Here is a 15,832-nt window from a genome sequence, read left to right as displayed (position 1 = left end):
TTCAAATTATAAGCTGAGATATTCAGCCTTTTGTGAAATGCAGCATTTCAAGCACATTCACTGACGCTAGCTAATATTTTCTGATGTAGTGACGTGGTGTAGTTCTGTGGAGCCTGCGTGCCCCACCCCCCTCTCCCCGCCTCAGCTGCAAACTCCTCCCCACACGCACCCCAAACGGGACTGCAGGGATAGGTTTGCCCCTTCGGCGTCGGGTGCTGCCTTTCTGGCGGGTAATCGTGTGGAGAAACTATATGCAGACAGACAGACAGAGGCAGAGGAGCTCAGTTGTGTGCGCGGATTGACTGATGTTCGCAGCCCGACGTCAGCTGCAGACAGAGCAATCTATATGGCTCTGGCTGCAGCATGCATCGGCTTCTCTTTGATCACGGCTTTTGCTGCAGTTTGCGGGACCTTTCTGTAATCTGGAGAGCACTGTCGCCACCTACTGAGTCCGTAAAATAGGTTATACACACCCAATAGCTACAATATTTGTACAGGAGATACAGAAGGCTTTGATCAACGTCCCACCGTCAAAAAACGCAATTGACGAACATGTTCGTCCTTGGCACTCTACGTTACTAAACCAATTGACGAACATGTTCGTCCATGGCACTCAATGAGTTAATATACAAACTAAATAAAATAGAAGCTAAAACACATCCTGTAGTAATGATTTTAGAGGATGAAATGGCAGAGTTGAATCTAACTTGCTGACTGCGGTCTGCCAGGAAATGAGATTGTGTTGAATCTGCTGCTGAAATCGACAGACGCAATTTTGACCAGGCTCTGAGCCTGTTCCAGCATTCAAACATAAGTGAGGACGTCAGTTAGACCTAACAGCTAGTAGCTAGCAATTTAAGGAACAACTACACTGACGGTTTGAAAGTAGGGTGTGGGTGGGCGGTTGGTGTTCTTCTCTCCGTTTTTTCTTTGTATTGTATTTCTTGTTGCTAATTCGTTTCTTGGTCACACAAAAAGTAAAGCAGTTAGCTCACGCCTAGTCGGCACAACTGTTCAAAAGCAGTTAAGGACCGCCCCTAAGACCGAAACAAAACGCGTGACATACATTTGAATTGACCAACCACGGACCTTCTTATTTGCGTAATACAACTCGTGGGGTGGTACATTGCAAGTCACATGACACCATAGGGCCCACAAAGCCTTTTTCTAACACTCATACACGGGCAAAGAAGCAGCTGTAAATGTGAGATTGTTTTTTTGTGGGTGTCAAAGTGAAAAACTTTTTAAATGATGGCTCCATTTGTCTTTAGAAGCCACCAAGAGGCGTTTTCTAGAGCTCCCTCTCTCTCTATGGCTCTGGCTTATGTGAGGGAGGTGGGGCCAAGAAAAACACTACTGCGCAGAATCTAAGGTTTCGGGAAGGAGGAGTCAACTTTTTTGGCACACGTAGGCGCTGCGTGAGCAACTTTCATTGGAATGAATGGCCTGCCATTTTTCCACATCATTATACTGTATACCTCCATGGTATACAGTATAATAAGTATAGTTAACCTATAGTTTATAGGGAGTTACCATCGACAGCATGAGTTAGCCATCTTATTCACCTTATGTAGCCACGCCCATTTGTCCCGGTTGTGTGGTCGTGTGACGACTTCCGGCTAAAAAAAAAAGAAAAAGAAAATGGCTGGTTGCTCCAATATCATCTAACTCTGAATTAACTAATAATTTAGCCAATTGTATGTAACATACCAAATAAAAGCAAACGGCGAGATATCTCGTCCCAAATTTTTTTTTTTTTTTTTTGACGGTGGGACGTCGATCAACCCCTTTTACATCTCCTATTAAAATATGGGAGGTATTGAATGTGTATAATCTATTTTACCGACCCACTAAGTGGCGACAGTGCTCTCCAGACGAGAGAAAGATAGCAAAAACAGCCGCGTGAGGAAGCCATTCTCATGAAAATGGATTGGCGAAAACGCTTTCGCTTTCGCGCAGGGAGCTGGCGGTGGGGGATTGCAAATTTGCTTAATAGATTATGGGTGCAACACACTTTGAAACACGCAGCATAAATAAGACCAGAATCGCAAAAGCTTCATCAAAGCTCTCAACCGAAACCCCAAGAAACGAGCGAGCCCATCCAGACTCGCCCAAAGAGCGGCCGCCAGCAGACAGGCAGCAGCAGAAACTCGCTTGTGACACGCCCGCTGCAGAGCCAGGGAGGCAGGAGGAGAACACACACGGAGGGAGGAGTTTGAAGGAGAGGGGGGTTTCCTGCTGTTATGGAGGAAATTACTGTTCAAAACTATTGTTTAGATGTCTGATGTCTTACTGATGCCAAAAATGAATGGTTAAAGTGACTGTGATCGAATTTCACAAAAAGCCATTTATCTCAGCTTAAATTTTCAGACGCTGAAACCATGCTGTACTCAACGGCTAATATCTACATAACTACTAACTCTACAAACTAACTCTTTTAGACAGAGAAAGCACACATTCTATTAGTACTTTTGTGAACTTTGTGTTCACAAAGTCCAAGCAGAAAATAATCCTCGGCTCTTGTAAAATGAGCCAGAATCCTCAAAAAAAAACTCTGGCAGAAGCTACCTACAGTAAAAAAAAAACGGCTGGCAGTGAATGTGTTAAGAGTGATAATGGGAAAAAGTACAGTAGTTTTCTCTGGTCAAAGGGTTCCAGTTTTAAAAATAATTCATATTTCTACTACATAGGTGATCTAGATTTAATAAATCAACATTTTCATAGCAGTGAAATAGGCCTTTTCAAGGATTTAACTTGTAATGAGTAATAACTGTAAAATAACTGTTGAATCTTTTTCCATATTTTCATGGTATTTCTATTTTTTGCATCAAATAATGGAGAGCATTATCAGTATTGATAAGTATCAGTATCGATAAGCAGTACCGGTATTGATCAAATCCAAACAATACCTATCCCTACGCATTACACATTAGGGATGTCGACCGATAATAGGGTTGGCACGATGGACGATGGCATCGACCATCGTGATTGGCCGACCCCCAATCGACCTCTGAGCCGTCTACATCGGATCGTGATTAATTATCTGTTCGAAATAAATTTGTGACGTTTTAAGGGGGAATCATACTACAACTTCCAGAATTTATTATGCTCATCATTGAGTAGAAACTCAACACCAAGATAAAGTTGGCAACTTTAAAGGGCCCATATTTTGCTAATATGACGCATTATTATTTGATTGTTGGCCTAATAGCTTCGCATGATTCACAAAAAACTTTATTTTGTACTGGCTCTTTTGTACAGCTTGTACTGGCAAAACAGTAATGAGGGTTAGTAACTTCCAATCGTGGAAGTTGGAAACCCTCATTAATGTTTTGTTTGCATCTGTGTTTACCCTGCCTTTTTGACACAAAATGGCAACCATGAAAAGAAGGGTCTTGTAGAAAAGGCTGGACGGCTGGAGGAAAGGCCCTGAGACCAGGCCTGGAGGCGCCCACGAACCGGATGCGCGCCCTGCGACCCAACGGCAATGATGTCAGAGTTCCCCCTGTGAGGTCATCGGTGATGTCAGACGGTCTTGATTGTTGATTGTGTGATGTCAGACTTGTGAGGTCATCAATGATGTCATACCTCAAATGTGTGTGGGGTATAAAAGCGATGTTATACTATGCTATTCTATACTACCTCTCCCTGTATCTTGCTTCGGTCTTGCTTCCATCTGCCTGATATTTCAATAAAGCCTAAAAGACATCTCCATGGTTCTGATCGATCAGCAAAATGAAGACACGTATGCGCTAGTCGTGCTCCTGGTGCTGCTCCTGTGTGCCAGCTTGTACAACGTGTACATTGTGTACAGGGTGCCCAAGCCTCACCCCCCGGTGCTCCAGAGCTGCAGCGGCATCATCGACCACAAGCCTCTCAAGATGCACTGTCAGACCTGCGCCCTGGTCACCAGCTCGGGTCATCTCATCGGGGGCGGTCGGGGGGAGGAGATCGACCGCAGCGAGTGCGTCATCCGCATGAACGACGCACCCACGGCCCGGGGTTACGCGGTGGACGTGGGGCGCCGCACCTCGCTGCGTGTCATCGCCCACTCCAGCATATATTGGGTACTGCGCGAGCTGCTCGACGCCAGCCAGGACACAGTGTTCATCTTCTGGGGCCTCGGCGTCGGCAAGAGTCTGATGAACCAGTTGCCGCCCAACCTCAAGGTCTACATCATCTCCTGGCAGAAGATGCTGCAGTTTGACGAGCTCTTCAAGAAGGAGACCGGCAAGGACAGAAGGATTTCCAACTCGTGGTTGAGTACCGGCTGGTTTACCATGACCATTGCCCTGGAGCTGTGTGATAGGATCAATGTCTATGGCATGGCTGCCCCTGACTACTGCAGGGAGCACCATTCGGTCCCGTACCACTACTACGGGCCTCACGGCCTTGACGAGTGCGCCATGTACATCTCCCACGAGCACGGCCGGAGTGGCAGCCATCGCTTCATCACCGAGAAGCGTGTCTTCGCCGACTGGGCACGGACGTTCGACATCCACTTCTACCAGCCCGACTGGAGCCCCCCGCCCCTCCCGGACAACCGCACACTGGAGGCTGTGGCAGCCTCCGCGGCGCCTCTGGTGCCCCAGAAGACGTGACTGTTGTGGAAAGTGGGGACTAATTTTTCTCAAAGGGACTGAGGATTGGATATGGAAGGACTGCCTGGTTAGCGGACCTCCTGCAGATATGGGATATGGAGACATATGAAGTATATAAGAAACCTAGTGGACACAGGTGGACAGAGATGGTGTTCCCGCTGGACATTGCTATGAACCTTTCGCCAACTCAGAGTTCCTGCCTCCATCTGTACTCCGTCTGGCTTGGAAAGCTTGTTAATGTAAGGTTAGATTAGGAGACAACGGCCTCTATCTTCCCAAAAGCGCTAATTTAGCGTTTGCGCTCGTTTAACACCATGCACAATGCAAATTGGGGGCGGACACAAGCGCATGCCTGTGATAAGTATACTGGGCATTGGCTGCCACAAGCCAAAGCAGGCGTTTCAGCGCTAAAATGTGGTGATAGATGGCATTATGCTATCATTAGCAGCGCACAATTACTTTGCGCTAAGAGCTTTGAAAAGGACCTCTTACGCGCAAATAGGAATTCCTTTTGGATATGTCATTAAGCACAGCCTTGCCACGCCAAGCCATCAAATTATGCTGCTAAAATTGCGTATTAGCAGATAATTCAGTGAGGCAATCAACTATAACTCACTGAGAAACTTTTATCACATCGCAAAGAGGGAAATTAATTGAGAAAACGTGTTGCACAATGGACATAGGCTATTTACCTTCATAACCCGGAGGGTCGTTGGCACCACAGACGATCTGTCAATAAGCTCTCTCTGTCCTCGCACGAGTGAGTACACTCTATTACGCATGGAGAGAATTACAGCATATTGCATGCCTTGCAAACAGACATTGCAAGACGGGAATCTGATTGGTTTTGATTGACGTAATGCCCAGCCTTGCCTGGCCACGCCTGTGAATAATTCTGCTAGTTAAGACCGCCCAAATCCCGTTTGCGCAGGCATTTTGGGGCGCAAATGATTGACGTGTTGCGAACGTTTGCGCACCCCGCCGAGAATTGCATCCCCAACATATTTCGGGGCTGTTTTAACTTAGCAATCAGGGAGGTCACGTCTACCAGACAATTATATCACTTTTAAACAGTTATATTTCTGTATAAATGATTACAAGTATGCTCCCGTGAGGTGGGCATGCTTTTTTTTATGCTGGGCGGGGGAGCAAAACTCGGCAGAACACCTTGGCGAACGGCGCAAGGCGGAGTGCTATCTTCTGTGCCTTAAGGCAGGTGCAAACAAGTGCGCAAACGCTATTAGGGGATAGCGCCTGTCGGAAGATAGGGGCCAACACCTTCACACACTCCACTGCCCATGCATGCAATGTTTTACTGTGGACCTTCTTGTTTATGTGTGCACATGCGTGTGTGTGTCCATGTGTTTTCCAGCCGGATCTCTACCAAAATGTAATTGGGGGGGGACGGGGGGGTATTCCCACACACACACACACACACACACACACACAAGCTGTAGCGGGATTGTAATAGTGTACAAACACAAAGCCGCTGTTTGACTATGAAGGACTCACTGCTGGTGGTTATCCCGACTCTACGACCTTCCTATCCCTAGCTATGGCCCTAGTCTTACGCTACAAACAACCGGACACACGACACGTACAGTGACGTGTAGAAGCGGCTGCACCGCTTACAAATAACCACTAGGACACCCCTCATCTGACAATGGAGATATACTGTAATTTGTCGCAGTACATCCTGAACACTGATACTTAGGGCTGGGTTAAAAAAATCGATTCTCCGATTTTTATTTTAATCCTTTGATATCGATTCATTATGTCCAACAGGCTAAAATATTATGCTGTGTGTGGTAGTTGAAACATAGTTTCAAGTTGACGTTTATTTATGTTTGTAGTTTAAACAAAAACATAAATACTGTAGGCTACATAAATGGAAATGTTTGATCATTAATATCTACTTTTATGAATTATATAGGCTGAAATCAAATCACTGTGCATAATTGTGAAAGTGTCTATTGACAGATGAAAAGGCTGTTATTTACCCTTTGTCACCACCTGGTGAGTAAATATATGTGTAACTAAAACCATTAAAATTGACAACCGGTCCGCAACTTTTTTTCCCCATGTATCTACTTGGCGCAAAAAAGGTTGGGAACCCCTGTGTTACTTAACTGGACAGTCATGTAATTCCGGTTACAGCTCAAAAAACACATTTTGGTATCACTAACCAAATCGATATTGAAATTAATCGAATCGGAATCAAATCTTGAAATTTGAACCAATACCCAGCTCTACTGATCCTGCCATTTGAATCACACGTGGTGTTCTTTCACTCCATCTATTTGAGAATGTAGGATTTGTCCCCACATTGTTGGTTTGTGGGTTTCAAGGATTGAGGAGGTCAAATGGGACGAGCTACATTTCTCCGACCTTCATAGATAAAGCTAAACTCACACGAGGGTCCCCGCGAGTCAAACGTTGCAGCGCCCCCTCCTGGCTGAACGTTGCTTGGTCTGCACCGTGGCACATTCCTCTGTATCATCAGGCCGTGTCACCAGGCCGACTGTCGGCCCGTTAATAGGCCAATTTTCTGTCCATATATAATTGTCACATGCTGTGTAATGATGTATGGATTTTATCATTTATTTGTCAGCTACTCAGTGAAAACTGAGATTCAAGAATAGTTCCACCAGCCAACGATTCATCATGTACCATAGCTACCAGTGAACACATTCAACAACTCAACCAAAGGCCCTGATGCTCCAGAAATGACATGGTATAGGATTCCTATTTGTACATATCCCCTATCCTTTATTTTTCAATAATTACATAGAATCTTTGACTACCATTTTCATGAATTCTGTATGCATTTTATATTTCCTTGGTCAGCTGCTCTGTCAAATTGACAATTCCACCAGCCAGGACATGATGTCTCCCACTGATACCTCCACTCTCTTCATGTAATGGAGTCTGCTGCCACACATTTGATGGAGTGCTCATTCCTTCACCTGGTCTTTGCCTATACATTCTCAGGATATTCTTTTGACATCTGTGTTTGTTTTAGCAAAAATACCTTCACTGTTTAGAAATCAACACACAACTTTGTAAATACAATGGTAGAAGGCAGTCATTTCCAACCTGTGTACCATCAACATATTGCAAGTGGGCCACCAAATCATTTACAAAATTCTTGCAAGGCAAAACATACTATTATCATACTATTGTTATGTATGAGAATGGATTTCTCCATTGTTGAATGTTTTTTTTTTTTTTTTATCATTTATTTTTGTTGTGTAAAAGTTTCTCATTTGTGTGTGTTGCTGATGAACAGCTCCTTTCATCATTGCAGTAAAAAGTGCTCCAAGAACTTGAAATTTAATTCATTTAAATTGAGCTTCTTACTGTTCCCTGGCCATCTCCCTCATACTGTTTAGGGTCAGATGTGGGTCAGGGACATTTTTGAGAGTTTCTAGAGGCCATGAGTAAGAAAAGGTTGGGAACTGCTGCACAAGGCCATCACTATAATGCAATTTTAGTGTAAATATCAAGACCTGGCTCCTGGTTACAGGCTTGCTAAACCAGCATTCACTTCTTAAGGCACTCTTTTTGTGATAGACCATTTATTCTCATTTTTGTTTAATGTATTTTAGTGCCTTAATGTTTTATTTTTCAGTGCAGTTGCATTGAAATTCATGTAAAGCTATGCATTATTTTGGTTACTGATTTCACTATTGCTATTATTTCGCTTTTTTGTTTTTTTGTAGTCTATTTTTGATAAATGGAATACAATTACACTGTATTATGATTGTTGTTCTTATTATGATTGCCGTTATTATTATCAATCATATCTTCTCTGTCTATGCTGACTTATGTATTTGCTATATATTACAATATATTTAATATTTTCAGTTAAAGAATTAGACTATAATTGCTTCATTAACAACTCATGCTAGGCTAATCTTTCTCCACCCAGATTACTACTACTAACCAGAAATGAAACATTATGCAAACTGCCACTGGTGAATCCGTGTATCCTTTATTATTTTGATATTTCAATTGATAATCTGTACCTACATTTAGAACCACAATCAAAATATTAAAGAATAAGCTATTTGGTACATTACAGCTGTTTTGCCTGCTCTTATTACTATTCTTAGGATTTGTGTCTCAGAATGTTCGATGCTTTTTATTACTGCCATTTCAACAAGGCTTGCTATTGTATGACTATTTACAATAGATTAGTGTCACTGTCCACAGTGAAGGACTGAACAACTGCAATTGCCTAGATCAAATACATTTGGCTAAAGCTTGAACCCCTGCCATTGCCGCTTGTGGCTATATTTATTTTTTATTCTTTTACATTTCGGCATCGGTCTGATGAGTAAAATGTTAATATCGGTTATCGGGGCCAGACAAAATCTTTATTCAGGAAGGAAACAATGGGGTAAATCTATGCAGCATTCAACATCTTCAACATTTGATTATCGTAGAAACTTGCTTTTTATATTGATCCTATCGACATCCGTAAATATTTGTTATCGACCCCATAACAGCAATGTGAACAACGGTTATCGGTATAGCGACCATCGGTGCATTCCTAACAACAGCAGCACATCGCTGGGATGTCGATTTTCTCACCCAAATTGTGACATGAATTCAAAATGGTCACTGTGGGAATATAAGGTCTGTGTATCAGCATCAACTCTATTCCAGCAAATCAAAAGGTGATTGAGTTTGGGTGGTTTTTGGTCCCTGGTTGTAGCTCTAAAATGGGAGGCCTCGGTCCTGGCGAATATTCCATCTTCAGACCTCCTCAAACAAGGAGGGTGTTGGATTTGCACATAAATAATAAAAACACCTCAATAAGTACCTTTTTGGTGTGCTGGGCCATCAGGGCCAATCTCCAGCACCTTTTGTTTAAATCTACCTAGTGAAGCAAAGGGCGCTCTCATTTGCTTGGAGATTGCCAGCCGCTGTGCTCAAAGTGTATGATAGCGTTGGCGGTGGTGGTGGCGGTGTGTAACGTTGGAATTTGTGTGAAGGGGACATGAGCTGGATGTTGATGTCGGCAAAAAGGAGAGAAGGTGCTTGGTGTCTGTCAGTCTGTCACTCTGTAACCCACTCCCACAATATCTGTCATGCTGATCACCAGATATGGACCCTGCATGGAAACACACACACGGACTCTCTCTCTCTCTCTCTCTCTCTCTCTCTCTCTCTCTCTCTCTCTCTCTCTCTCTCTCTCTCTCTCTCTCTCTCTCTCTCTCTCTCTCTCTCTCTCTCTCTCTCTCTCTCTGGTCATAATAGTGCCAAAGTCATGCCCTCTTCCAGTTTAGGCATATGCACCAAGGGATTTCATCCGCCATTCATTTTTTGATATATATTTACTAAAATGCTGATAAAAGTACTTTTACTTGTTCAAACCAAGTCATTCGACTATATTTAGGAGGAGAGCCCACAGAACATTTCACTTGGAGTAATATATAGCTATATATCTATATAACTCTATCTATCTATCTATCTATCTACCGTAGTCTCTATCTATTTATCTATCTATATATCTATATCTATAGATATCTATCTATCTATTATATATATATATATATATATATATATATATATATATGTAGTTTCCCTGTTTTGTTTGTATGTTTTGGTCTGAGTGAAATGTCTACCCTGATCCTACCTCTTTTTTTTTAGAAGCATTTTACAAGTTGTCTATGGAAAATAGAATGGTGAAAGGAAATCCCTTGGTTTGTTTGCCTAACCTGGAAGGGGGCGTTACTTTGGCAAACTATTTACTTTAATGGATTCCGTACGGGTGACCCAGAGGGGCGTAATGTAAAATTGAGCGTGCTGGTGTTTTATGGCCGTCATTAACATCAAGCCCTGGTAAGGCAGAGTTGAAGGCGCGCCGTGCGGGGTTAATCCTGGCTCTTCTTAACGGATCGTAGCGTTCAGAGTAAATAGCAAACCCCTATCCAGAGATGTGCCTCAACTCATGGACCCGGCCCACCTTTTAAGGCTGACATAAATCTGTATGACATAGTTTACCTCATGGGAAGCAGTGTTCAATTGATATGACATAGTTTACCTCATGGGAAGCAGTGTTCAATTGATATGACATAGTTTACCTCATGGTAAGCAATGTTAAATGGATCACTGTGTAAGTTATGTGAAGAGTTAGGTCTAGGGAAAATGCATGAATTCATAATTTTTCTAACTAGAACGGCCGCACCGCGGATATATGCCTGACAAGTGAGCAGTGGACATACATGTCTGTCCAGAGTTTGACGTTTGAGCCAAATGTGAAGAAAGTCCGTCAAGGCGTTACTGAGATATTGCGCTAACGAGCTTGAAAATGGCGTTTGTGAGGTCACAGTGACCTTGACCTTTGACCACCAAAATGTAATCATTTCATCCTGGAGTCCAAGTGGACGACGTTTGAGTGAAATTTGATGAAATTCCGTCAAGGCGTTCCTCAGATATCACGTTAACGAACCTCGGATGGACGGACGGACGGACGGAGACCAGCGTTCATGTGAGACGCCATAAGTTTTTCACAATTTAAATTTTTATTTCATCACTAAATTAATTTCTGAAAATAGAGGTTTATACCACTCTTAGTGGCTTCTGAATAAAAAATGGGCCCATAAAAAATGATTTGATAATTAAAGAGTCGTTTTTGACTTTGAGTGACACCCGGAAGTCTTGCGACTTGCAATACCGAGCTTGGCCACATGTTCAATTTGCTTCACAGCCCGGCGCTATTCCTGGGGGCCTGGATGAGAAAGGCAAACAATTGATCATTTTCACAGCAGCCAGTCTTCTTGAAGAGGCCATGAGTTTATGAATTGACAATGCAGTTTGAATATGAGGCTAATGTACCATAACTATGTATATACAGTATGTATCACCATACAGCCTACAAATACTGAAGTTTGATTATTGGTCCATATCTGCCCGCCCGCTACTCATTTACAGAAATCCCAAAGTCACCAGAGCTGCAAAGGGAATGACAATGTGGAGAGTCAATTGGACCAGTGAAATGCTACTGAGCTCAAAGCACTCTTGGTGGATTTATATAGCCTACATCTGTAAGTACAGTGATTTAGCACAGCACGTGTATATCTTTACATGATATCTCCAGCTGATAATAAATATCATCCAGGCTAATTACAATGAAAGTACATGGCCCTGTCTTCAAAACGAATCTGTCCTCTCTGCTCCTTCGTCATTTGTAGAAGTGAAGAATCTGCTGACTTTAAATGAAACAGAAGCCTTTTAAATTACAGCACCCCTCCCCCTTTCAGTAATTATATTTGCCTGAGCTTTTTGGCTTTGATTCATGATCGTTTTAGTGCCTGTAAAGCACTTTGCACCTCTCTACTATACAAGCAAAGTTATTATTATGGTGCAACTAAGAGGAGCCAAAATGACGGTGATTTAATTTTTGTACAGACGATACTACAGCGATAACTACGTAGGGGGGGTCATTGCTTTTCCTCTCTTTCAATGGGACGGTCGAGTGGGTTACGAGGGGGTTATTGTCAAATCGCAGTGTAATTATCCAAAAGCTGACATATTACAGTGTAATTACTAGGGGTGTCACGATACACTCAGTTCACGATACGATACGTATCACGATACTGGGTTCACGATAACGATACGATACGATACGATTTTAACAATATTTTTTTAAACTTGAATAATGACAATATATGACTGGAAAAGTAGTATTTTATTTGAAATGCACAAATACAAAACATGCTGTTGTGGGAAATTGTTATTACAATAACAACTAGAAAAAACATGAGATTGGAGATAAGGCTTATCTTGAAATAGAATTAGTTACACCGTCACTTAGATTTACTTTGAACTAAAAGGTTTCTCAGCAGTATAAATTCTCATTATGCATCTTCAGTTTTTCTTCAAACTCAAACAACAAGACTTTTCTTAATCTATTTTTTATGCATCTTCAGTTTTTCCTGTCAAGTAAACAGTTTTGCCAGAAACTCAATTGAATGGTTTCTCTCCTGTATAACTTCTCATGTGTCTCTGCAGAGACTTGTTCAACTGAACTACTTTCCACACATTGAACTTCAACAAACAAAGACGTTTCTTAGTCTATTTTTTGAATTTTTTTTTTTTTTTTTTTGCGATATGAGATTTCATCTCAACGATACATATCGTGACGTTTTACTATCGCGAAATTTCGTGGGACGATATATTGTGACACCCCTAGTAATTACCAAAAGCTGACATATTACAGTGTAATTATCCAAAAGCTGACATATTACAGTGTAATTACCAAAAGCTGACATATTACAGTGTAATTACCAAAAAGCTGACATATTACAGTGTAATTACCAAAAAGCTGACATATTACAGTGTAATTACCAAAAGCTGACATATTAGTGTAATTATCCAAAAGCTGACATATTACAGTGTAATTACCAAAAAGCTGACATATTACAGTGTAATTACCAAAAGCTGACATATTAGTGTAATTATCCAAAAGCTGACATATTACAGTGTAATTACCAAAAGCTGACATATTACAGTGTAATTACCAAAAAGCTGACATATTACAGTGTAATTACCAAAAAGCTGACATGTCTCCTGACTGGAGATCACACTGGGAGTGTGGTCAGCAGTGAAGTGGGTGGACCGGTGCTTAGACCACACCACCCCAGGATAACACACCTGCTTCCTCTCAGTTCGCTTTGGCAAGATTCCTTCTCATGCACACTCATGCCATAGCTGTTATGGCATGACTGTGCATGAGAAGGAATATTGCCAAAGCGCTATCAAGAATTGCTATTTTCCAAAAATAACAGTTCGTCCAATCAAATCAATACCAAGAAATCGATTGAAGAAGAAACCATGCAGGACCTATCTTTCTGATATCAGTTCAGAACAGTTTCTAAAGCTGTTTTAATTTAAAAAAAAATTACCCTGCCATAATTAGTTTTGGGTACCGAAATATACCACTATGGTACCGGTGCTTTTACAATGATACTGAATGGACCTTTTTCACAGAGGCTGTTTTGTGTCTAAAAGGCATGAAGTAACACAGGTGCAAGCAAGACATTAATGAGGCTTTCCAACTTCCAATCCAATTAGGTGTTCCAGTCCAGTTTTCTTTTGGTATTTCCCTGCCTTTCTGTGTGTGCATGATGCGGGGGGAGAGATTGACAGCGCGCTGTGGCACACACACTGCTGATCAGCGTGAATCTGTTTTTGACAACTCAGAAGTCAGCGCCCGGCAAAAACTCAACGCATCTACACGAATTTACTACTACTTGCCTCGACAGACAACTCCTTCAGCCAATCAGTATTTCCAAATCCAGTCCTTCAACCAATCAGCGTCGGATCCATCAAATCCACTCGGAATAACGGCAAAAATGTATTTTCCGACAAGAAACTCCACAGGTACATACTTCTTGCTTACAGTAATTATTGGGTCTATTTCTCCAATAATTATCACTTACGGCTGTGTTTACTCTACGAACATTAACATTCTCTGATTGGCCGGTTACGATGTCAACTACGAGGCAGGTCCGTGATTGGCCCGTGTGCTTTGGAATTTCTGAAAAGGCCCGCCCCCGGGCTGGAGGCCAGACGGTCCCGCAAAACAAAACGAAACGTGAGCAGATTTAGCAGGCTAGTAACCGACAACTTGACGTTTGAATTTGTTGGAATCCGTCAAGATGCTACAGTTGAGGTTTTCAGCAGTAGACTTTGGTTGCACATGTAATATCCATAATGCAAGGGTTATGCAAATGTCCACACAAAGCAGAAAAGTAACATTGCATTCCATTGCATCACTATATACTGTAGGGTGGATGTGTCCCAGTTATTAGTCTGACCCTCAGGGAAGCTGAAATGTGGGTTGGAATAGTTATGAAGTCTACAAAGCTAATAGGACTGAATTCTGTATAATTTTGCAAAAATATAGCTCTATATTTTGTTGTTAAAAGTAGGAAAATGAAGATGAAGTTTGGGCATTTTGTGCTCTCCATGCATTATATGGAGGTAAATTGCCTGAGGCGCTCCGCCTGGCAAATCCAATTTAAGTCATTAGGACTGTTTTATTCCTCTTAATACAACTGTTTAAGGAACTAAGTGGAAAATCTTGCATGCATTTTCCAGGAAAAAGACTGAGAAACTTTGCACCAAGTTTTGAAAAAAGAAAAGAAAAAAAGAAAAAAAATAAGATGCCAATTTCTCAAAAAAGAAAAAGAAAAGAAAAGAAAAAACAACAGGGAAAAAAATCAGAGGGGAACTATTTCATATTTCAGACATCCTGAAAGCATCTTGGTGTGTGATGGAGAAGATAGACTTGTTAAATCACCGCCCCCTCCCACTAAGTATGTCCCCGCCCCCCCACACTAAGTATGTCCCCACCCCCCACACTAAGTATGTCCCCAACCCCCCACACTAAGTATGTCCCCACCCCCCCACACTAAGTATGTCCCCAACCCCGACACTAAGTATGTCCCCACCCCCCACACTAAGTATGTCCCCAACCCCCCACACTAAGTATGTCCCCACCCCCCCACACTAAGTATGTCCCCAACCCCGACACTAAGTATGTCCCCACCCCCCCACACTAAGTATGTCCCCGCCCCCCCACACTAAGTATGTCCCCACCCCCCACACTAAGTATGTCCCCGCCCCCTCCCACTAAGTATGTCCCCGCCCCCCCACACTAAGTATGTCCCCGCCCCCTCCCACTAAGTATGTCCCCGCCCCCCCACACTAAGTATGTCCCCACCCCCCACACTAAGTATGTCCCCAACCCCCACACTAAGTATGTCCCCACCCCCCCACACTAAGTATGTCCCCAACCCCGACACTAAGTATGTCCCCACCCCCCCACACTAAGTATGTCCCCGCCCCCCCACACTAAGTATGTCCCCGCCCCCACACTAAGTATGTCCCCGCCCCCTCCCACTAAGTATGTCCCCGCCCCCTCCCACTAAGTATGTCCCCACCCCCCCACACTAAGTATGTCCCCAATCCCGACACTAAGTATGTCCCCGCCCCCTCCCACTAAGTGTGTCCCTGCCCCCGCACACTAAGTATGTCCCCGCCCCTTCCCACTAAGTGTGTCCCCGCCCCCGCACACTAAGTATGTCCCCGCCCCCTCCCACTAAGTGTGTCCCTGCCCCCGCACACTAAGTATGTCCCCGCCCCTTCCCACTAAGTGTGTCCCCGCCCCCGCACACTAAGTATGTCCCCGCCCCCTCCCACTAAGTGTGTCCCCG

At 43.0% G+C, this 15,832-nt stretch overlaps 1 pseudogene across 1 annotated transcript; it reads left to right on the top strand.

The window, feature by feature from the left end:
- The first annotated feature begins 3,713 nt into the window (after positions 1-3,713).
- Positions 3,714-4,601, top strand: LOC310776660 (alpha-N-acetylgalactosaminide alpha-2,6-sialyltransferase 5 pseudogene; annotated as a pseudogene). The gene has a single exon. The product of its transcript is annotated as an alpha-N-acetylgalactosaminide alpha-2,6-sialyltransferase 5 pseudogene (transcript).
- The last annotated feature ends 11,231 nt before the right edge of the window (positions 4,602-15,832 follow it).

This window comes from Poromitra crassiceps, assembly GCF_964638095.1.
Source record: "Poromitra crassiceps genome assembly, chromosome: 5".
Taxonomy (NCBI): Eukaryota; Metazoa; Chordata; class Actinopteri; order Beryciformes; family Melamphaidae; genus Poromitra; species Poromitra crassiceps.
This window is presented reverse-complemented; position numbering and strand designations above follow the sequence as displayed.